At 42.9% G+C, this 24,069-nt stretch overlaps 1 protein-coding gene and 1 pseudogene across 1 annotated transcript in view; one reads left to right on the forward strand and one right to left on the reverse strand.

Moving 5' to 3' along the window:
* The window catches only part of EVA1A (eva-1 homolog A, regulator of programmed cell death), an 814,688-nt gene that overhangs the window by 581,241 nt on the left and 209,378 nt on the right, over positions 1 to 24,069 (reverse strand). The window lies entirely within an intron of this gene.
* Positions 20,524 to 21,449, forward strand: LOC136616436 (zinc finger CCHC domain-containing protein 3-like; annotated as a pseudogene).

Raw genomic sequence — 24,069 nt, forward strand, 5'->3', positions numbered from 1 at the left:
GATATGTGGGTAGAACTATTAACACATTGAGAGAGCGTTTAAATCAACACCGAAGTAATATCCATAAAGGATATACGAAACATAGTATTTCCAGACATTTCTCTATAGTTCATGCCAAAGACTCAACAGGATTGCGAGTTACACCGATTGAGTCTATCCAGAACATCTCCACTCAATACCTTAGAGAGAAGGAGATGTTCTGGATATATAGGATTGGTACATTAGTCCCTAAAGGACTCAACGAAATTTTAGAAAAATTATGAAAAATTATGAAAAATTATGAAAAACCATGAAACATGTATTATAAAGACACATATAGAATAATATACACATATATATGTACGTCTTTAGGGATTATATAATTAGGATTAAAATTTATTTATGTATGATTTATATTTTATATAGAATATGTATATTTGGGATAGGAATATATTATTTCTGATAAAGGAATTTTAAAAGTTAAAAAAAAATTTTATATAAATTTTTTTTTATATATTATAGTTTTATATTTATATATATATATATGCCTAAGTTTATATTCATATAATAGATGTGGTTTTAAAAGTATAGAGGTTAGGGAAGCAGGAATATATACATAGCAATAGCATGTTAAAAAGCATAGAGTGTAGGCTAGATACACGGCTATGCATAATGGTAACCATGGTAACTCCATCAACAGAGGCTGCGGCACGGCCCGAGCTTACTCCTCCGCACACTAGGGGCGGCGCCCAATTCTGCAACGTCTAGGTCATGTGTGTCTGCGTCACTAGTGACGCAGGGTGCAGGGCGGGACGCCGTGGACGCCGGAGGAGAACGGGATCCACGAGCCCAGCTTATCGGTTAAGGTAATGACTATCATATGTATATATAGAAGTGTTTTTTTATGTAATACTATGTACCTGAGGAAGTCTATATGACGAAACGCGTTGTGCAAATAAACGAGGTGATAGAAAATGTATTGCTGTCCGGGACGTGCATGTTCTTAGGAGCGCGGTATCCTATTTTTAAACATAAAGACTTTACTTCAGCGGCTCCCTTGCCAAGGTGACGGAAGATCCGCAAGAGCTCTCCCAGCTGTCTAGCCCAGAGGGATTCTGAGGGACTCACCAGCAGCGTTTATCTACAGGCTTTTCTGGATATAGGGTGTTGGTAGGGATCTCTGCATAGGTCTCTGCCATACACCGGGTAAGTGTGTTTTACATATTTAACACACGTGTATATTGATACCACCTTGCCTATTGTTCAGGAGCGCTAACCTAGTTATCTGTACTTTGGTTTAACAATGTGGAGGTGGAAGAGAAGCCATGAGGTCATTAAATTAACATATCGCTGATTCCAGTATTCCAGTGCATCAACCAGACCAACGTCTGTCACAGTCCAATATATGTTGAAATACCAGAAGATGCATTAAAAAGGTGTGCAGTACAGATATCCGGGGCTCTTGACTATATGCATGGAAAAGGATTGGTGCATGGAGACCTGAAACCAGATAATGTGTTGCTCATGGACAGAGACCGTTACCGCGTTAAGCTGAGCAACTTTGGTTTGACTCAATATACAGGGAGCCTGGTTTCATCTGCAACGCGAATGAACCCTTATATGTCCCCGGAGTTATGTGACATTAAACATGGCAACTATGTCATCTCAAATCCTACTGTAGACTCCTGGGCTTTTGGCGTTCTTCTCTTTGTTACATTAACTGGATACTTTCCCTGAAGGCAAGTAATGGAAACAGATGTAATGTACAAAGACTACATCTCCTGGCAAAATAGGCCAGTCTTGACTCCTCCACCAGCTTGTTGGCAGAGATTCACAATGGCAACCCTAATCATGTTTAGTAAGCTCCTCACTCAAGACCCCACTCTTTGGTATTCAGTTCTTTCTATTGTGAACTACCTCAACTTTGCTTGGAAGGTGAATATTCTAGAATGACACGGAGGAGGAAGTTGAGCTGAAAACTGGTTATGGAGAACACCCAACAAGTTGAGTTTGTACTCACGAGGAACCTTTGGCAAAGACATAATTTGTTTCTACTCGTTAGAGCCATGAAGGTGACATTTTGCTGTCAGTGTTCATAAAAGGACATTTGGAGTTCGTGTTTTTTTTTGATACTGTAATCAATGCCTTGTGAACGTAAAGATTTTTCAAAATCTTTGTTTTATAGAAAATCCAACTCCCATGTCATAAAACCTGTAGGTATATATGCAGCGCTTCACGCTCCCGCTGGGTTCTGCTCCCAGTGATTGTGTATAAGCTGCAGTCCCACTCAGGTTTACAGAATGTCACTGTAATGTGACTGTCATTGTAAATCATCTCTTGGTCTTTAGGTGAACCAGTGGCTATAAAGTTACTGAGGAAGAACAGGACTACGCTGAGAGGGTATTTCACGGAGATGTCCTTGTCCACTTCTCTCTCGGAGCACCCTGGCATTTATCAATCCAATCTTTATCACCCAATTCAGGGTAAGTCATGAGGTCATCAAATCAACATATTGCTTATTCCTGTATTAAGTGTATCAACAAGACCAACATCTGTCACAGTCCGATATATATTTACTATGTTAGTAATGTACACAAGTATATCATATGATACTGATCCGATTCTTTTGCAGGTTGGAATTCTAGAGGATGCAGTAAAAAGGTGTGCCGTGCAGATATCCGGGGCTGTTGACTACATGCATGGAAAAAGGATTGGTGCATGGAGACCTGAAACCAGATAACGTGTTGCTCATGGACAGACGGTTACCGTGTTAAGCTGAGTGACTTTGGTTTGACTCAATATACAGGGAGCCTGGTTTCATCTGCAATGCGTGTCAACCCTTACATGTCCCCGGAGTTATGTGACATTAAACATGGCAAGTATTTAATCTTAAATCCTGCTGTAGACTCCTGGGCTTTTGGCGTTCTACTCTTTGTTACATTAACTGGATACTTTCCCTGGAGACAAGCAATGGAAACAGACCTAATGTACAAAGAATACATCTCCTGGCAAAATAGGCCAGTCTTGACTTCTCCACCAGCTTGTTGGCAGAGATTCACAATGGCGGCCCTAATGTTTAGCAGGCTCCTCACTCTTCTATATTCAGTTCTCTCTATTGTGAACTATCTCAACTTTGCTTCGAAGGTGGACATTCCAGAATATAACACCAAGGAAGGGGAAGAAGTGGAGTTGAAGAGAGATTATGGAGAACAGCCACCAATGAGTTTGTAGTCATGAGGAACCATTTGCAAAGAGGGAATAGAGTTTCTACTCTTTATAGAGCCATGAAATTGAATTTTTATTTTGCTGTCCCAGCATTCGCAAAAGGACATTAGGACATTATTTTGAGTGCTTAATGAGCACTTATCGTGGCTGTTGCAGGTGAGCATCAGCTGTTAAAGACTGCTGGTATCTGCCAGGTGGAGCAAGATCAGCTCCCGAATCTGCTCCATACTAACCCAGCCTCCAGAGAGTGTACATGTATGCTCTTCAGCATCAAGTGCTTAAACCATCAGATACAGGTGGCAACATTGTAAATTATAGAGTAATTGGATTATGTGATGTCTGAAAGATTACTGCTTGATAAAAAGGTAGAGATGAGCGAGCACGCTCGGTTAAGGCAGCTACTTGAGCAAGCATCGCTCTTAACTGCATACTGGTCCGAGCAGATACAGGGGGACAGCGGCGGGGGTGAGCAGGGAGAGAGAGATCTCTCTCCCCACGGCCGCCCCCCCGAATCTGCTCGGACCAGTATGCAGTTACTCAAGAGCGATGTTCACTCGAGTAACTGCCTTAACCGAGCATGCTCGATCATCTCTAATAAAAAGGTCTATAGTGTTCTTCACAAAAATCCTACTAGGCAGTATCTGGATGAGCCACATCATGTATCGGAAAGAGCTAAAGATGATCATTTGTCGTCTCTGAATTAATTTAAGTTCCTTTTCTAATCCAAATGAGTAATTTGACCCCAAATCTGTGTTTATACTAGAATTGTCTCCGTTTGTAGAAACACTGCTGTCATAGCTCCAGGATACTAAAGCCCAATATTAAAAATACATGGAATCAGTATGACCAGTAATATTTGTTTAGCTAATATAGATGTTGAGGGCAACATGTGCCTGGGGCAAAATAAACATATACGTACCCCTCTGCCACCAGTGGGATCAAGCACTGTTGTGGCCCTGGGGTTTCATATTTTCTTCTAATCTCTCTCCCAGAATCCCTGGCTTTTGTATCTGGCCTCCTAGCAAGTTGCAAGCGAATCCACATCCATACCCAATAGCGTTTGCACTGCAGATCACACATCCATAGAGATCAATGGAGCCCGTACACACGGAATCCATGCTAAAATAGACCATGCTGTGATTTTTCTTCCATTCGCAGAATCCCAATTTGAATCCACATCTTAATTAACCGGCAAATTTCCATGCCGTTCAATGCCCACATATTACCGTGTATCGTCCACAAAGATGGCGATCAAAGAATCCACAATTTAAATCCGGTCATGCGAGGCCGACGTTAGCAAAACTGTCCTTGTTGCCCATAAAAACCAATCACAGCACAGTTTTCATCCAGCCTTTTATTAGCTCTGAACTCAAAATGAAAGCTAAGCTATAATCGGTTGCTTTGGGAAATAAGGACAAATAGTGTTAGACAGTTTTACTAATTGAAAACTAAGTTTCTGTTATCTATAGTCATTCCATTGATATCAAGTGTCATTAAACGGTAGTTATGAGGGTTTCAATTTGGGAATATCTGTAATGCCCCCTATTAGCAGGCAGTGGCTTTCTATCTGTGCCTCGTAAGGACTCTGCATTTATATATGGAAGTTAATGGGGGGGGGGGGGGAATATATTAACAGCTTTAAAAGGCTCCTGGCTGCACATATATTCTAGAACTTAGGTTGCTGCTTCACATGACAATCTGTCGGACGCAGGAGACCCAACAGGTCGTCCTAGTGATGATCGTTCCTGTGCTTTTTTGCTAGTGAATGCTGATGAAGCGAGCCGTGGATCGTTGTGGCCCACCCACCCACCTCCATTCACAGTACCAGGCTGTCGTTTATAGATGCCCGTCTACATGGGTCAATCCATCATTCAGTTTTTATGATTGCAGAAACTGAACGACCCATAACTTCTCACTCCTCGCTCAGTCGTAGATGTATTTAGACAGAACGACCACCGTTCTATTCTCACGGATGGTAAGAATCTGAATGAATGATTAATGCATATTAGTCACATGTCCGTCATTAGATGGGTAACTCATTAAGCTGCAGTCATTGGCTTTATAGCATGAAACTCCTATTCTGGGGCTTCTCATGATAAACCAATAAGTGTCTGTCTTCAGAAAAAACACAATAGATGATGCATAACAATTCTATATCTTCCAAGGATAAGATGATATACCTAAAAGCTACATAAAATATCAAGTTAACTAGTTAGTGTCCACGTAGACATGGTATTGAGGTGCTAAACAATGCTATCAGCACTCCCCGTGGAGAACTAATAAAAGTGAAGGACGATTTTTAGGTTAGCTTGAATTTAACGATCAGCTAACAGTGCCCGAAAAGCGGACGATGGGCGCACATTTACACGAACTGATTATCGCTAAAACGATCGCTGATTAGTTGGTTTTTTTAGCGATCGGCTGGTGTAAATGGGCCTTTAGCCATTTTTCTTTTTTTCAACCCAGGATTTTAATCAGGGGAGGATGAGTATATTAAAGCACATTATATTTACTTATTAAGTAATGTTGACTCTGTTGTGTAGATCATTACCCGAAGAACAAGGATCACCATTTTTTAGCTACAATGGAACAAGTCATCCAGTCCTTGGAGATCGAGGATATCAGAGTGCTATAGTATCAGGCGGCTGGGCCAGGGGGCGTACGGTCAGGTTCTACTGGCACAAAGCAAGACCACAGGTATGTGGCACAAGGCCAAAATAAAGTTGGCTATGCATGTAGACTAAGAATTCATTCACACTGTTATATTTGCGCCACATTCTTTACACACGTAATATGTATTACAGAGAACCCATTTAATTCAGTAGCTTCATTCACAAGTACTTTTCACATGACTTTTCGGTTGCAGGAAACTTGCATATTCTATGCCTATTTACGTGCCTAAATAATGGGCCTTCATGCATTCTTTTTGCGCATGTAAAAACTACATATTTATATGCACAAATCCAAGTATGGATAAAATAGAGATGAGCGAGCGTACTCGACCGAGCTTGATGCTCGTTCGAGTATTAGGGTATTCGAGATGCTCGTTACTCGAGACGAGCACCACGCGGTGTTCAAGTCACTTCCATTTTCTTCCCAGAAAAGTTGGCGCCGTTTTCTGGCCAATAGAAACACAGGGAAGGCATTACAACTTCCTCCTTTGAAGTTCCAGCCCTATCCCACCCCCCTGCAGTGAGTGGCTGGGGAGATCAGGTGACACCCGAGTATATAAACTGGGGCCGGCCGCGGCTCGCCACAGATGCACGCTGAGAGACATTAGGGAAAGTGCCGTCCTGCTGTAGCTGCTATAGGGAGAGTGTTAGGCTGTTATCTTCGTCTTCAAGAACCCCAACGGTCCTTCTTAGGGCCACATCTGACCGTGTGCAGTACTGTCGAGGCTGCTTTTGGCAGTTTTGCAATTTTTTTTATTTTTTTTTTTTGTATATCAGGCGTGCAGACCATAGCGTCCTCAGTCTGCAGTCATTTTACTGAGTATAGAGGCAGTACTGGTGAGGCAGGGACAGTGGTACAGGGAAAGAGATATACTGGCTATATAGGCAGTGGGCTTTTTAAAAAAAAAATTGGAAAAAAAAAACAACTTTGGGCTGCCTGTGACTGTGTTCAGTTTACTGCATGTCTGCTGGGGGTAGTAGTCGCTCACTATTAGCCAGCTAGATGTTACTGCAGCCTTGCGCATAATTTTTTCTGGCTGCACTGTGCTTTCAATAACCACAGTCATCCTCCAACAGGGAAATCCATATACAGGCTATATAGGCAGTGGGCTTTTTCCCAAAAATTGGAAAAAAATACTATATTTGGGCTGCCTGTGACCGTGTTCAGTTTACTGCGTGTGTGCTGGGGGTAGTAGTCGCTCATTATTACCCAGCTAAGCCTGTGACCGTGTACAGTTTACTGCGTGTCTGCTCGGGGTAGTAGTCGCTCATTAATACCCTAGACTGCTACTACTACTGAAATGGAACTAATACTGTGCTCCCCCTATACTGCTGTTTTGGAATTGTTACTGGGGCCTGTCTTGACTGCTACTATTACTGAAATGGGCGGTTGGGCAGCATGTTACCCAGGAGAAGTGGCAGCGGAGTGTCATGCAGGCAGCAGTGATTGTGCTTTGTTGGAGGTAGTGTGGTGCTTAGCTGAGGTATACATTGCTAATGAGGGTTTTTCAAAAGTAAAAATTGTTGGGGGGGGCACTCTTGCCGCTATTGTGGCTTAACAGTGGGACCTGGGAACTTGAGATGCAGCCCAACATGTAGCCCCTCGCCTGCCCTATCCGTTGCTGTGTCGTTCCCATCACTTTCTTGAATTTCCCAGATTTTCACAAATGAAAACCTTAGCGGAGCATAGGTCCCATACAAAAATGCTCGGGTCGCCCATTGACTTCAATGGGGTTCGTTACGCTAAACGAACCCTCGAGCATCGCGGAAAGTTCGACTCGAGTAACGAGCATCCGAGCATTTTGGTGCTCGCTCATCTCTAATAAAATATGTAAGTAATATGCATAATTTGGCTGTGAAGAGGAGCTGTAAGAGTCCTTTTACACAGGATAGTCGTCCCAGTGATAATTGCTCCAATGGTCACTCACCGATTGTAAATGCTTCCAGCGACCAGTTATCTTCAGATTCCTGTGATCCGGAGTGTATCTGAACAATAATCGTTTAGTATAAAAGGGCCCTTAGGTCTGCCAAAGATTCCAATCTGTATCTGTCAATGAATCATCCTGTGAAATGGAAAATGTTTATCTAAGAAAAAAAAGCTGAAGTCTGCAAAACTGGGACTAGCCTATATATCTCAGACCGCCCCTCCATATACCAGTTCATTTAAACAAATGGGTATTTAACTTATAAGAAAAAATAGATAAGTGGCCGCCAACAAACATCAGGTGCCACTTTATAGTAGTAAGCAAGGGACTAAACAGGTTTAATTCCAAGTTATCACATTGACATCAGAATTTTTTTTTGTAGATTCTATTGAAGCGCACAGGATCTGCAAACAAATCCCATATCTACAGTTAGTCAGGATCGAGATGCCTTCCAAGAAAGTTTGTGTAAATACTAGACTGTCATAAATCCTCTCTTGGGTCTTTAGGTGAACCAGTGGCTGTGAAGTTACTGAGGAAGAACAGAACTACGCTGAGAAGGTATTTCACGGAGCTGTCCTTGTCCACTTCTCTCGGAGCACCCTGGTATCAATCACCTATTTATCCCCTTAGTGACGAAGCCTGTTTGCACCTTAGTGACGGAGCCAAATTTTGGAAATCTGACATGCGTCGTTCAACGTAGCATAACTCCGTAAAGGCTTTACATATCCAAGTGATTGACATTGTTTTTTCGCCACATGTTGTACTTGATGTCCTTGTCCACTTCTCTCCGAGCACCCTGGTATCATAACCACCTATCCAATCTTTTTTAGCACAATGGATTCATATGTAATAATGCAAGAGATAGCGACAGCGGGCACCATGCATCAATTTATCGAGTGTGAGTTAATGGCCAAATGTTCTTCCACATACAACACACCCCTTTTATATTGTGAAATGCCAAACCATAGAGAAACAGCTGCATCTGCCATTTGATGGGACAAAGGGCAACATCATGTCCCCCAACAATGTGGAGGTGGAAGAGAAGCCATGAGGTCATTAAATTAACATATCGCTGATTCCAGTATTCCAGTGCATCAACCAGACCAACATCTGTTACAGTCCAATATATGTTGAAATTCCAGAAGATGCATTAACAAGGTGTGCCCTCCAGATATCTGGGGCCCTTGACTATATGCATGGAAAAGGATTGGTGCATGGAGACCTGAAACCAGATAATGTGTTGCTCATGGACAGAGACCGTTACCGCGTTAAGCTGAGCAACTTTGGTTTGACTCAATATACAGGGAGCCTGGTTTCATCTGCAATGCGAATGAACCCTTATATGTCCCCAGAGTTATGTGACATTAAACATGGCAACTATGTCATCTCAAATCCTACTGTAGACTCCTGGGCTTTTGGCGTTCTTCTCTTTGTTACATTAACTGGATACTTTCCCTGAAGGCAAGTAATGGAAACAGATGTAATGTACAAAGACTACATCTCCTGGCAAAATAGGCCAGTCTTGACTCCTCCACCAGCTTGTTGGCAGAGATTCACAATGGCAACCCTAATCATGTTTAGTAAGCTCCTCACTCAAGACCCCACTCTTTGGTATTCAGTTCTCTCTATTGTCAACTACCTCAACTTTGCTTGGAAGGTGAATATTCTAGAATGACAGAGGAGGAAGTTGAGCTGAAAACTGGTTATGGAGAACCACCAACAAGTTGAGTTTGTACTCACGAGGAACCTTTGGCAAGGACATAATTTGTTTCTACTCGTTAGAGCCATTAAGGTGACATTTTGCTGTCAGTGTTCATAAAAGGACATTTGGAGTTCTGTGTTTTTTTTGATACTGTAATCAATGCCTTGTGAACGTAAAGATTTTTCAAAATCTTTGTTTTATAGAAAATCCAACTCCCATGTCATAAAACCTGTAGGTATATATGCAGCGCTTCACGCTCCCGCTGGGTTCTGCTCCCAGTGATTGTGTATAAGCTGCAGTCCTACTCAGGTTTACAGAATGTCACGGTAATGTGACTGTCATTGTAAATCATCTCTTGGTCTTTAGGTGAACCAGTGGCTATAAAGTTACTGAGGAAGAACAGGACTACGCTGAGAGGGTATTTCACGGAGATGTCCTTGTCCACTTCTCTCTCGGAGCACCCTGGCATTAATCATCAATCCAATCTTTATCACCACAATTCAGGGTAAGTCATGAGGTCATCAAATCAACATATCGCTTATTCCAGTATTAAGTCTATCAACCAGACCAACATCTGTCCCAGTCCAATATATATTTACTATATGTGTTAGTAATGTACACAAGTATATCATATGATACTGATCTGATTCTTTTGCAGGTTGGAATTCCAGAGAATGCAGTAAAAAAAGGTGTGCCGTGCAGATATCCGGGGCTCTTGACTATATGCATGGAACAGGATTGGTGCATGGAGACCTGAAACCAGATAACGTGTTGCTCATGGACAGAGACTGTTACCGTGTTAGGCTGAGTGACTTTGGTTTAACTCAATATACAGGGAGCCTGGTTTCATCTGCAACACGTGTCAACCCATATATGTCCCCAGAGTTATGTGACATTAAACATGGCAAGTATTTAATCTTAAATCCTACTGTAGACTCCTGGGCTCTCTTCTCTTTGTTACATTAACTGGATATTTTCCCTGGAGGCAAGCAATGGAAATGGACCTAAATGTACAAAGACTACATCTCCTGGCAAAATAGGCCAGTCTTGACTCCTCCACCAGGTTGTTGGCAGAGAGTCACAATGGCGGCCCTAATCATGTTTAGGAAGCTCCTCACTCAAGACCCCACTCTTCGGTATTCAGTTCTCTCTATTGTGAACTAACTCAACTTTGCTTGGAAGGTGGACAATCCAGAATATAACATGGAGGAGGAAGTGGGAGGAGGAGGAAGTGGGAGGAGGAAGGAGGAGGAAGGAGGAGGAAGAGGAAGAAGGAGGAAGAGGAAGAAGGAGGAAGAGGAAGAAGGAGGAAGAGGAAGAGAAAGAAGGAGGAAGAGTTGAAAACCGTGTATGGAGAACACCCAACAATTTGAGTATGCAATTCTGTGTATGCAAGGACAGAATATTTTGCGTTTCTAGTCCTTAGAGCAAAGAAGGTGCCAGCATTTTGTTGTCACAGTGTTCATAAAAGGACAAATAGGGTTCTGCTGAATGTTTACTGTAAATTATCATCAATGCCTTCCGAGAACGATTTTTTATTTTTATTTTATTTTATTTTTTTTACATAAAATCCAACTCCCCATGCCATAAAACATATAGGCATATATGTAACTTCAGGCTCTTGCTGGGTTCTGATCCAGCGATTGTGTATAAATTGCAGTCCTGCCCAGTTTATGGAATGCCACAGGTGCTTCATTACTTGATCCTTGAGCTTGTATTGGTTGCAGCACCTGTGATATCCAATAAACAGGCTGGGAAAGCCTATAAACTGTCAGAGGGAAGACCCGGACAGACAGCGAGAAACAGTGGGGAGTAGTGAATATGTGTCTATTTGTTGGCAGGGAAGCTGGATTTTATGTAAAACAAAGATCTCGGAAACCTCTTTAAGCTCTTATGTATTTAAACTTGCACTCTTTATTGTATGAAATGTAATGAATCTTGTAAATATGTATTACTGATAAACTTTGTGAATAGAACCGCTGCGGTTTAGAAATGTGTAATCCTCTTTTTTGTTGAGTCAAACAGTTCTCCATATTACTATTGGTTACCAAAGCAAATCATGTGTAATGTGAGCATCGTAAAGATTGCTGGCCTAGTCTAATGGTATTGAGCTACAGTAGCGCAGACAAGGCACGGTGTGTGAGAACAATTGCGTGAAAATCGGCAGCAAGTCCTCCACCAATAAATTATGGATATCCCGCAGATTGGCCAGCAATTAAGTTTGATGGATGATTTTTTTTTTCTAGATTAGGCACCATGCCGCCCAAAATGCCTGTTTGTTGTTAGTAAATGACTTGGAGTTTATTTACTGCCTCTAAATTAAAACAACTGTGGCATTTAAATGCTACTGTTAGCATTGACAACAGCATTTGAAGGGTTCACAGCTACAATCAGTAGGCGCTTATCGTGGCTGCTGCAGGCAAGCTGTTAAAGACTGCTAGTACCTCCCATGTATGGAGCAAGATGTATATGGATGCCCTTTAGTGCCAAGTGGTTAAACCATTGGATAAGAGTGGCATTGTAAATTATAGAGTAACTAGCTTACCCGTCGCGCGTTGCTGCGAAGACAGACATACATACACTACCGTTCAAAAGTTTGGGGTCACATTGAAATGTCCTTATTTTTGAAGGAAAAGCACTGTACTTTTCAATGAAGATAACTGTAAACTAGTCCTAACTTTAAACAAATGCACTCTATACATTGCTAATGTGGTAAATGACTATTCTAGCTGCAAATGTCTGGTTTTTTGTGCAATATCTACAAAGGTGTATAGAGGCCCATTTCCAGCAACTATCACTCCAGTGTTCTAATGGTACAATGTGTTTGCTCATTGGCTCAGAAGGCAAATTGATGATTAGAAAACCCTTGTGCAATCATGTTCACACATCTGAAAACAGTCTAGCTCGTTACAGAAGCTACAAAACTGACCTTCCTGTGAGCAGATTGAGTTTCTGGAGCATCACATTTGTGGGGTTAATTAAATGCTCAAAATGGCCAGAAAAAGAGAACTTTCATCTGAAACTCGACAGTCTATTCTTGTTCTTAGAAATGAAGGCTATTCCATGCGAGAAATTGCTAAGAAATTGAAGATTTCCTACAACGGTGTGTACTACTCCCTTCAGAGGACAGCACAAACAGGCTCTAACCAGAGTAGAAAAAGTGGGAGGCCGCGTTGCACAACTAAGCAAAAAGATAAGCACATTAGAGTCTCTAGTTTGAGAAACAGACGCCTCACAGGTACCCAACTGGCATCTTCATTAAATAGTACCCGCAAAACACCAGTGTCACATCTACAGTGAAGAGGCGGCTGCGGGATTTTGGGATTCAGGGCAGAGTGGCAAAGAAAAAGCCATATCTGAGACTGGCCAATAAAAGAAAAAGATTAAGATGGGCAAAAGAACACAGACATTGGACAGAGGAAGACTGGAAAAAAGTGTTGTGGACGGATGAATCCAAGTTTGAGGTGTTTGGATCACAAAGAAGAACGTTTGTGAGACGCAGAACAAATGAAAAGATGCTGGAAGAATGCCTGACGCCATCTGTTAAGCATGGTGGAGGTAATGTGATGGTCTGGGGTTGCTTTGGTGCTGGTAAGGTGGGAGATTTGTACAGGGTAAAAGGGATTCTGAATAAGGAAGGCTATCACTCCATTTTGCAACGCCATGCCATACCCAGTGGACAGCGCTTGATTGGAACCAATTTCATCCTACAACAGGACAATGACCCTAAACACACCTCCAAATTGTGCAAGAACTATTTACAGCAGAAGCAGGCAGCTGGTATTCTATCGGTAATGGAGTGGCCAGCGCAGTCACCAGATCTGAACCCCATTGAGCTGTTGTGGGAGCAGCTTGACTGTATGGTACGCCAGAAGTGCCCATCCAACCAATCCAACTTGTGGGAGATGCTTCTAGAAGCGTGGGGTGCAATTTCTCAAGCTTACCTCAACAAATTAACAGCTAGAATGTCAACGGTGTGCAATGCTGTAATTGCTGCAAAAGGAGGATTCTTTGACGAAAGCAAAGTTTGATGTAAAAACAATGTTATTTCAAATACAAATCATTATTTCTAACCTTGTCAATGCCTGGACTCTATTTTCTATTCATTTCACAACGCATGGTGGTGAATAAGTGTGACTTTTCATGGAAAACACAAAATTGTTTGGGTGACCCCAAACTTTTGAACGGTAGTGTACATTTGTTTTTATATATCTAGTGTAGTAATGCATAAAGGACAGACAGACATCTATATATATAAAAATGAATGTATGACATCAGGAAGAGAGAGAATTAGATTCCATACTTAAAATTTGGACGCTAATTCTTTGTGGCTTAGAATTGAATAATTGAGTTGGGACCCATTAACTTTTCCTATTTCTGACAATCCATGCTTGTGCCAAATTTCAAATTTCTATGACATCGGGAAGTGAGAAAATTTGTGGCAATGATGGAAATCGAACGATCTACGTGGGGGGGCGTAACTGTCGACGACACTCGCACGCGTGCCATTTATCATAGGATAGTTGTACTATGCCTATAATCTTCCCAGGAGTGTACTCAACAACTTCGCAAAGTTTCATGGCGATCGGATGAATGGTGTAGTAGCGCATGAAGGACAGACAGACATTCAATTATATATATCTAGATAACAACCAATCACAGCACAGCAGCTTTCATGTTACCTCAGCGGTATAATATCTAGCAACCAATCACAGCACAGCTTTCATGTTACCTCAGCAGTATAATATATAGCAACCAATCACAGCACAGCTTTCATGTTACCTCAGCGGTATAATATATAGCAACCAATCACAGCAGAGCTTTCATGTTGCCTCAGCAGTATAATATATAGCAACCAATCACAGCACAGCTTTCATTTTACCTCAGCAGTATAAGAAATTGCAACCAATCACAGCCCAGCTTTCATTTTACCTCAGCAGTATAAGAAATAGCAACCAATCACAGCACTGCTTTCATTTTACCTCAGCATTCTCAATATCCAGCAATTGTCTTGCGAAGCGTTCGGCGGATGCATCATTTTCTGGTTGAACACTCATCCCGTTGCTCGTAATGCCTTTTGCTTTCGTGCTTGAGATGGAAATCAAACGATCTTTGTCTGGGGGGCATAACTGTCGACGATGCTCGCACGCGCGCCACCTATCGTAGGATAGTTGTACTATGCCAGTAACCTTCCCAGGAGTGTACTCAACAACTTCCCAAAGTTTCATGGTGATTAGATGAATGGTGTAGTAATGCATAAAGGACAGACAGACAGACATTCATATATCTATCTATCTATCTATCTATCTATCTATCTATCTATCTATCTATCTATATATCTATATATCTATATATCTATCAGGAAGTGAGAGAATTAGATTTCGTACGTAAAATTAGCTTACCTGTCGCGCGTTGCTGCAAAGACATACATACATTCGTTTTTATATATCTAGATAACAACCAATCACAGCGCAGCTTACATGTTACCTCAGCAGTATAAAATATAACAACCAATCACAGTGCAGCTTTCATGTTACCTCAGCAGTATAAAATATAACAACCAATCACAGTGCAGCTTTCATGTTACGTCAGCAGTAAGAGAAACCAATCACAGCGCAACTTTTATTCTGCCTCAGCAATATAAAAAATAGCAACCAATCACAGCGCAGCATTCATTTTACCTCAGCGGTATAATATATAGCAACCAATCATGACACCGTGAAGAGAGAGGGAGAATTAGATTCCGTTCGTAAAATTTGGACGCTAATTCTTTTGCGCATAGAATTGAATAATCGAGTTGGGACCCATTAGCTTTTCCTATTTATGACAATCAATGCTCGTGCCAAATTTCGAGTTTATGACATTGGGAAGCGAGAAAATTAGTGGCAATGATGGAAATCGAACGATCTACGTGGGGGGGTCGTAACCGTCGATGACGCCCGCGCACGCGCCATTTATCATAGAATATTTGTACTATGCCTATAATCTTCCCAGGAGTGTACTCAACAACTTCCCAAAGTTTCATGGCGATCGGATGAATGGTGTAGTAGCGCATAAAGGACAAACAGACAGACATGCAGACAGACAGACACGCATACATTAAATTATATATATATATATATATATATATATATACACATACACACACACATATATACATACTAGCTTACCCGTCGCGGCGAAGACAGACAGACAGACATATAAAAATGAATGTTTGTATGTCTAGATAACCAATCACAGCACAGCTTTCAAGTTACCTCAGTGGTATAATATATAACAACCAATCACAGCACAGCTTTCATTTTACCTCAGCATTCTCAATATCCAGCAATTGTCTTGCGAAACGTTCGGCGGATGCATCATTTTGTAGTTCAACACTCATCCCGTTGGTCGTAATGCCTTTTGCTTTCGTGCTTGAGATGGAAATCAAACGATCTTTGTCTGGGGGGCATAACTGTCGCCAATGCTCGCAAGCGCGCCACCTATCGTAGGATAGTTGTACTATGCCAGTAATCTTCCCAGGAGTGTACTCAACAACTTCCCAAAGTTTCACGGCGATTGGATGAATGGTGTAGTAATGCATAAAGGACAGACAGACATTCATTTATATATATATATATATATATATATATATATATATATATATATATATATATATATATATATATATATATATATGACATCAGGAAGTGAGAGAATTAGATTCCGTACGTAAAATTTGGACGCTAATTCTTTGGCGCTCAGAATTGAATAATCGAGTTGGGACCCATTAACTTTTCCTATTTATGACAATCAATGCTCGTGCCAAATTTCAAGTTTCTATTACATTGGGAAGCGAGAAAATTAGATTCCGTACGTAAAATTTGGATGCTAATTCTTTTGCGCTAGAATTGAATAATCGAGTTGGGACCCATTGACTTATCCTATTTTTTACATAATTAATGCTCGTGCCAAATTTCAAGTTTCTATGACATTGGGAAGTGAGAATTAGATTCCGTATGTAAAATTTGGACGCTAATTCTTTGGCGCTTAGAATTGAATAATCGAGTTGGGACACATTAGCGTTTCCTATTTATGACAATCAATGCTCGTGCCAAATTTCAAGTATCTATGACATCGGGAAGTGAGAGAATTAGATTCCGTTCGTAAAATTTGGACGCTAATTTTGCGCTTAAAATTGAATAATCGAGTTTGGACTCATTAGCTTTTGCTTTTTATGACAATCAATGCTCGTGCCAAATTTCAAATTTCTATAACATCGGGAAGTGAGAAAATTAGCGGCAATGATGGAAATCGAACGATCTACGTGGGGGGGGCGTAACTGTCGACGACGCTCGCACGCGTGCCATTTATCATAGGATATTTGTACTATGCCTATAATCTTCCCAGGAGTGTACTCAACAACTTCCCAAAGTTTCATGGCGATCGGATGAATGGTGTAGTAGCGCATAAAGGACAGACATTCAATTTCATATATATATATAGATTGGATTATGTTATGTCTAAAAGATCACTGTTTGATAAGGTCCATGGGGTTCTTCCCAGGAATCCTACTAGGCAGTATCTGGATGAGCTACATCATGTGTCGGAAAGAGCTAAAGATGATCATTTGTCGTCTCTGGATGAATTTTAGTTCCTTTTATAATGCAATTGAATAACCCGAAATGTGTGCATACTATATGGTATCCGTTTGTAGAAATATTCCTGTCATATCCCCAGGATAACAAAGGCCTGATATTAAATATACATGAAATCAGTGTGACCAGTAACATTTTAGTTAGTATAGATGTTGAAAGCTTGTATAGCAACATTAAAGGGCTTGTCTGGTTACCCGAACACTGCTCTGTAAGAGAGCTGCCAGCACTGTAGCCCTGTTGTGGCCCCGGGGTTTGTGACTATGGCCATCACAGTTAGGTGACTGCTACAGCATCACATTCCCAAAGTCCTGGCATTACAGTGCTCAAGCTCTGATGCCAGGAGAACCAGCGCAGATTCTACATCCTCTGATTGGCTGCATCGGTCACGTGACTTTCCATGACAGCTGCTGTCATAACAAATGCCAGGAACTACTGTGGGGCTGCAGAACTGGATCCCGGCAGAGGGGTAAAGCTTCATTTACACAGGACGACTGTCAGGCTAATGATGCCCACTCATCGATGGGTGTCCTTGCTCACATGCTGTTGCACAGGAGCTGGCAGAGCTGTCTCGCTCCCGGTGCAGCCAGCAGGGGGGCGGGGCAGGGCAGGAGATTTCTCTCCTCTCGCTCCCCCGCCCCCCTCCATTGAGATAACCCAGCGGGTCTTCACTACTGAATGGCCGCGTTTTAGGTGGAACGATAAGTGATGAGCTTTATGCAGCATAAATGATGAGCTTCACCAACCCCTACTTCAGTTGAGCGCATAACCTGAACATATTGGGTGAATGGGAGTCTACCAATTCCTGCCCACTGAATTCTCCATATACTTCAATAGAAAGGTGGGTGTGCTGTATGTGGCCCCGTTACCACTGAGGTATATGGGAGAACACAGCGGTGAGGAATTTGTGAATGGAGATCAGATAATATATTTGCATGTTTCACACCCCAACATGAAATTGCTCGGAGGGCTGATATCACAAAATAAGGGATGCAGATGACAGCAAAAAGAGGTTTAATATTTCTAGCAAATGTTGCCGTATTTCAGACATTTTTATAATTTTGTATAATTTTTAGTTTCTCATAAGAGATCTATAATATTGTTCATAAATGCACCGATATCATCTGTAAATGCAATTCCATTTAGTGTTAGGAAGGTTTCTGAATCCTGATAATAGGTATAAGGCTAGAGCTACAGGGCAAACTTGGTTATAATTCAAAGCACGAAACCCAATAACGCTCTGTAGCCCTGCCACCTTGCACTGCCATTGAACCCAATGAAGTTTCATTACAAGCCACAGGCTGCTGCGACTGCAAAAAAACAAAAAACTATCAATGGAAATAAACCAACTTTAAAAAAAATTTGCAAACATACAGATTTTCCCCTTTTAATTCAAAGTTTTAAAAATCAAGCATTTATTAGTTACTCCCCCCATTTCTGATAACTATATGTGTATATGCTAGCGTTACGTGGGTGTAATAATATATAAATCTATAATTTCTATAATTACGCAATACTTCAAGCTTTACAACCCACTTAAGTGCAGAAATATCAAAAAGAAAATAAAAAAAAAACTTAATATGCAACAGTTGATGTGCTAGATGCCATAATTGAGATGGACACCGGGACCGTATATTATATTGCTTCACGTTTTGATTGCTGAAATACGAACAAAGTGAACCAAGAGAAAAATAAGGCAAAGTAACAGGCATGTACCAAAACCTCCTGGATGGTGTCTTCTCCAATACACATTTTGTTTGAATAGCCTTTTTTTGGTGATTTTGCTAGATTAGGTGTTAAGACTTTAGCCCCTTAATGCCACAGGGAGTAAACGTATGCCCTATGGATGACGCTCAGAGCTGAGCCCGTGCCATCAGTCAGCAGGAGCTGGCTGATACCGATAGCCAGCCTCCTCCTGCTTCACACGGGGTGCATAAGGACAATGACCCCCAGTGTTAACCCCCTACATACTGTAGATCAGGCATGTAAAGGATTTACAGGGGGTGCTCCCTCTGTGATGTCATCGGAAGCCCACTATGTAATCACAGAGGGCTCATGTGTTGCCATGGCAACAGGACACCAGATACAGGTGTCCCGGCGTGCCATTGTCTATGATTCCTATTGCAAGCGATACGGTATTGCAGTACAGCTTTATCATAGCGATCACAGCTGCTATGCCTCAGGTCCCCTTCAAAGACAAAGATGAAAAAATAAATAAAATCTTTTTGGCTCATTATCCACTATCTGTATAAAAAAATGTAAGTAAAGCCCGACATTTGGTATAGTGTCCATAATGACCTGCACTATAAAATTGAACACACTATTTGTCATACACAGCAAAAAGCCTAAAAAAAGACAATGCTTATTTTGTTCATTTTACTTCACAAAAAATACAATAAAGTGGTCAAAAAAGCTGTATGTACCCCAAAACTGTACAATTTAAAACTACACGCAAAAAAAAAAAAAAAAAGTCACCACAGATTGCGGTCTATGGAAAAAATTAAAAAAGTTCTGGGACTTCGAATGCAGCGATGTAAAAATAATTAGAATTTCCAAAAAGGGGTTTTATTGTGTAAAAGTGAAAAAACCTAAAAAAATATTTTTGGTATAGTCAATCATACTGACCCACAGAAAAAATGTAGTGTGGCATGCAGTATGTTTAACGTTTCCGAAAACACAAACAATGGCAGAATTGATGCGTTTTGTCCACCTGCGCTCAAAAAAATTATAGAAGTTTTACAATACATTATTTGCACACAATAAACACCATAGATCGCCAGGCAAAAAGCAAGCCCTTATATGGCCACGTAGACGGAAAAATAAAAAGGGCCTTTGAAAAGTGGAGATGTAAATCCTATAAATATCGTTGAGTTCTAATGGCCATAATAACCCCTTAAGGACCTGGCCTAATATATTCAAGGTTATTGCATTATTTATATATTTTTTAAACTTTGCGTCCTTTTTACACTTTTTAAATTGCTTGTCACTGGACACAATGTCCAGGCATTAAAAATCTGTATTTGAACAGAGAAAAATGGATCTATTTTGTTTTGGTCACGCAGTAGAAGAAAAGGAAGATGGAACCTGACTAAAGGCTCATTTACACAGGCAGATAATTGCTCAGCTTTGAGCGATTTTGCATAAAAATTAATTGGTATTTAAAGTAGGCTTGATAACATTCAATTGGCAATTGAAGGGGAGTGGCATCGATTCCTTGTAGCTGCTCCTCTACCACATATATTAAGGCAGATCACGGCTCTTATTCGCTTACTCCTATTTCTCTGAAGAAACTTTGTAACTTGACATCATTCAACTTGCTGATGAGCGCGCTCCGGAGGACGCCAGAGGAAAATCAATGAGCGCTGCCTGGACCTCGCTGCAAGAACATGGAACGACGGGATCAAGCCACGAAGATGGAGGAAGCCCAGCTGGACCCTTCTCTCTCTGCCGCCCCGGCCCCCAGCCCAGCAGCTCTAGAAGCCCCTCAGCAGGAGGCAGGCCAGAAGCCAAGAAATGGACCTCCCTCGCTGGAGCCATGGATAAGGCAGACTGTAGTCCTCAAGCTGAAGGAAGTGGATGGCAGACTGCCTGACATGAGCCAGGAGGTCTTTGGGAAGCAGATGGTCCTGGACCAGGGTTTCTCCCAAGGAGAGATCCTAAGCATACACGCCCTTGTTGCTGGAATCTTCTACATAATGTTTGCATCAACCGGAATCTGCAGACGCTATTCGGACAGGATGAAAGCAGCGAGCCCAGACTCGCCCTTCAGAAAATTTCTGGGCAGAGGAAGAGGGGAAGAAGAAAGGGAAAAGAAGGGTGACAGTCTTCATGCGCAACCCACACATTCTGGGGGCAGACATTTCGACTTTTCTAAAGCGTTTCTGCACAGTCTTGAAGGAACCAACTCGGATCCTGGATGGAAACGGCTTCTGGACTAGCAAGTGGTTGGTCATTGTTCGCCTGCACAATGACTCAGGACTCAGAACCAGCGTCAAGCACCTACTACAGATCATCACCTTGAGCAATTCATCAGGCATCATCTACTATGCAGACATGCCGAAAGTGCGGCAGAGGGGGTTACCAGATGAAGGACTGCTCAGAGTCAGCCTGCAGGGTATGTCATGCGGTGGGACACGAAAACAAGAACTGCCCTCGGAAGATCACCTGCAACCTCTGTGGCCAGGCGACCCACATGTACAGGGTGTGTCCTGAGAGAATGTACAGCTATGCCTCTGCCATAGCCAGAGCCCCGGTTAAGGTGAAGCAGAAGCCAGTGCAGACGACCAACAAGAAGGGTAAGAGTACATCCTGACCCCCTGCTCGTCCCAAGCCCCTAGCCACAAAAAAAAAAGACATGGCACCCCTGTTCAGCAACCCTACTGAGGGCTATGGGAGCACTGCCAGTGTCATCCCATCTGAGGCTTTACCCCGCAGCCCTAGCAAACCCATCACTTCCCCTATGGAGTCCACGGACAACATCCCTTACCTCAGTGGTCCTCTCACCGGGTCCATGAGCTACCCAGCCCCCCAACTCACCTGGAGCTGTGCTCGAGTCCACACCAAGCACAATTCCAGTCCTCTCCCAGGAGGTTTCCCCCAGAGAAAGGTAAGGGACAGCCCCTGCACCAACTCCACCAAGAAGAAGGTGGTCGCAACAGCTGAAGCCCCCCTAGAAAAAGAGGTAGAGGAGATGGACCAATCTGCGGAAGACCTGGTATCTGGCCCAGAATATGAGGAACCCACAGACACCTCCCTGCACAACAGACCAGTGGAAGAAGGTGCGTCAGAGCTCCTGGAAGCAGCGGACTGAAAAAAGGAGCGCCCACCTGACAGGAGTGATAACATAAAGGCATATAGTATTGCATTTAACCCCCTTTTTCCCATAATGGCTAACCTCAACATCTTTAGCATTAACGTGAGAAGTATTAAGGATCAGTCTAGACATCCAACTGTGCTAACTTTTTTGCCTTCACAGGGCTGCGACATTTACATGTTGCAGGAATGTACCTTGCCCTTCCTTAGGTCCGACCGCTACCTAGCCAGGCAGTGGTCTCACGACTCCTCCTACTGGTCTGGTGGGGGCAGCAAGGGTATCGCAGTGGTCGCCATCCTCATCCGGGGGAATTATTTCACGCTCAATGCCATACATGAGCTCATCTTGGGCAGACTACTGGTCATAAACTGTTCATGGACGAAGGAGCCAGACCAGCTCATAAGTGTGTACGCCGCTCTGGTCGGGAGTGAGCGTTTGGAACTTTTCCAGCTGCTGCACACCCAGATTGTCACTACTAGGGCTGTAGTGTTGGGTGAGGATTTCAACTGTTCCATGGAACAGGATGGAAGGACCTCAGTGAGAGCCAGCCTAGATTCCTCATCTAAACTGCTCATAGAGATGGTGACGCAGGCCTCCCTGTGGGATGCCGCAGACCCCCGTGGGCATGCTCTCTGACAACTACAGTGGGAGCCGCTCCGACGGCTCTCAGCGATCCTGCATAGACTTCGTGTTCATGTCTTGGGTGGTGAAACATCTTGGGTACTCTATGGTCCCCTGCTTCTTCTGACCACAGGGCCATTAGGCTGCAGGCCACCCTGGGCTCCAGGTTACCCCCTAGCCCAGGCTCTTGGAAGCTTAACTGTGCCTGCTGAAAAGGGAGGAGGTGTTGCAGGAGCTTAGGGATGCCTACATAAATCTGGAGGAATGACCAATACCTTTTCACCAAAGGCAAATGGTGGGAATACGTTAAAGACAAGTTTTGCAGCTTCTTTCAGGCGAAGGGTCGTCAACAAGCAAGCAAGCGGAGGAGGGACCTCATGGATCTGCAAAGACATCTGCGTTCCCTACAGGACCTGCACCAGTATGGCTGGGACATCAGAGATGAGCTGGAAGAAACCAAAAAAAGTGCCTGGAAAGACACTGAGGAGGAGGCCAGGCGCATCGTCTTTCGTTCCAAAGTGGAGCACTTGGAGAAGGGTGAAAAATTTAACTTTCTTCTTCAGGAAACTCCACGCTAACCTCATGCCCCTGAACGAAAAAGGGGATGAAGCCGGAAACATGGTGATGGGGAAGGAGAGTGTGATAGGAGCCGTCAGAGACTACTACAGTAACCTCCGTTTTCCAAAGGCCACAGACCGGGAACAGCAGGTAGGTTTCTTTCTCCTATCTCTAAACCTTTGGACCCCACACGGAAGTCAGACATGGATGCCCCCTGCTGCCAGATCCCTCAGATCCAGCAGGACCTCGGGCAGTGACGGACTCCCAGATGGGCTATACGTAGCGCTGTGGGACCTCATAGGCCCAAACCTGTTGGAATTGTACAGTGAGATGGTGGTGGAGGGCGAAATGCCACAGTCGCTAAGGCAAGGAATGATCATGATCCTGTACAAGCAGAAGGGGGAGAGACGGGACTTGAAGAACTGGTGCGCCCCATCTCCCTTCTGAATGTGGACTACAAGATCCTTGCCAAAGCACTAGCTGACTGCCTGAAAGCAGTCATCGGATGGATCATCCACCCGGACCAGACATGCGGGATTCCTGGCCGAAGAATCACAGACAGCCTTGTACTCATCAGGGATACAGTGCAATACATTAAGGATCGCCGGGTGTTCGCGGCCCTGGTTAGCCTCGACCAGGAAAAGGCCTTTGACAGTGTTTCACATGTGTTCATGAGCAATGCCCTGCAAAGGTTCGGGCTGGGGGAAATGTTCTGCTCTTACATTAACCTGATATACCTAGACATCTCCAGTTCAGTGCTGGTGAATGGCTGGAAAACTCACCCCTTCCCAGTTTTCTCTGGGGTCATACAGGCCTGCCCCTCTTTGACCTTTGTCTGTGTCATAGAACTCTTTGTGGAGTCTATCCGGCAGAATCCAGAGATCATAGGGATCACCGTACCGGGACCAGACCGTCAAGAGGTCAAGTGTTCACTCTACAT

This window comes from Eleutherodactylus coqui, chromosome 1, assembly GCF_035609145.1.
Source record: "Eleutherodactylus coqui strain aEleCoq1 chromosome 1, aEleCoq1.hap1, whole genome shotgun sequence".
NCBI classification, from domain to species: domain Eukaryota; kingdom Metazoa; phylum Chordata; class Amphibia; order Anura; family Eleutherodactylidae; genus Eleutherodactylus; species Eleutherodactylus coqui.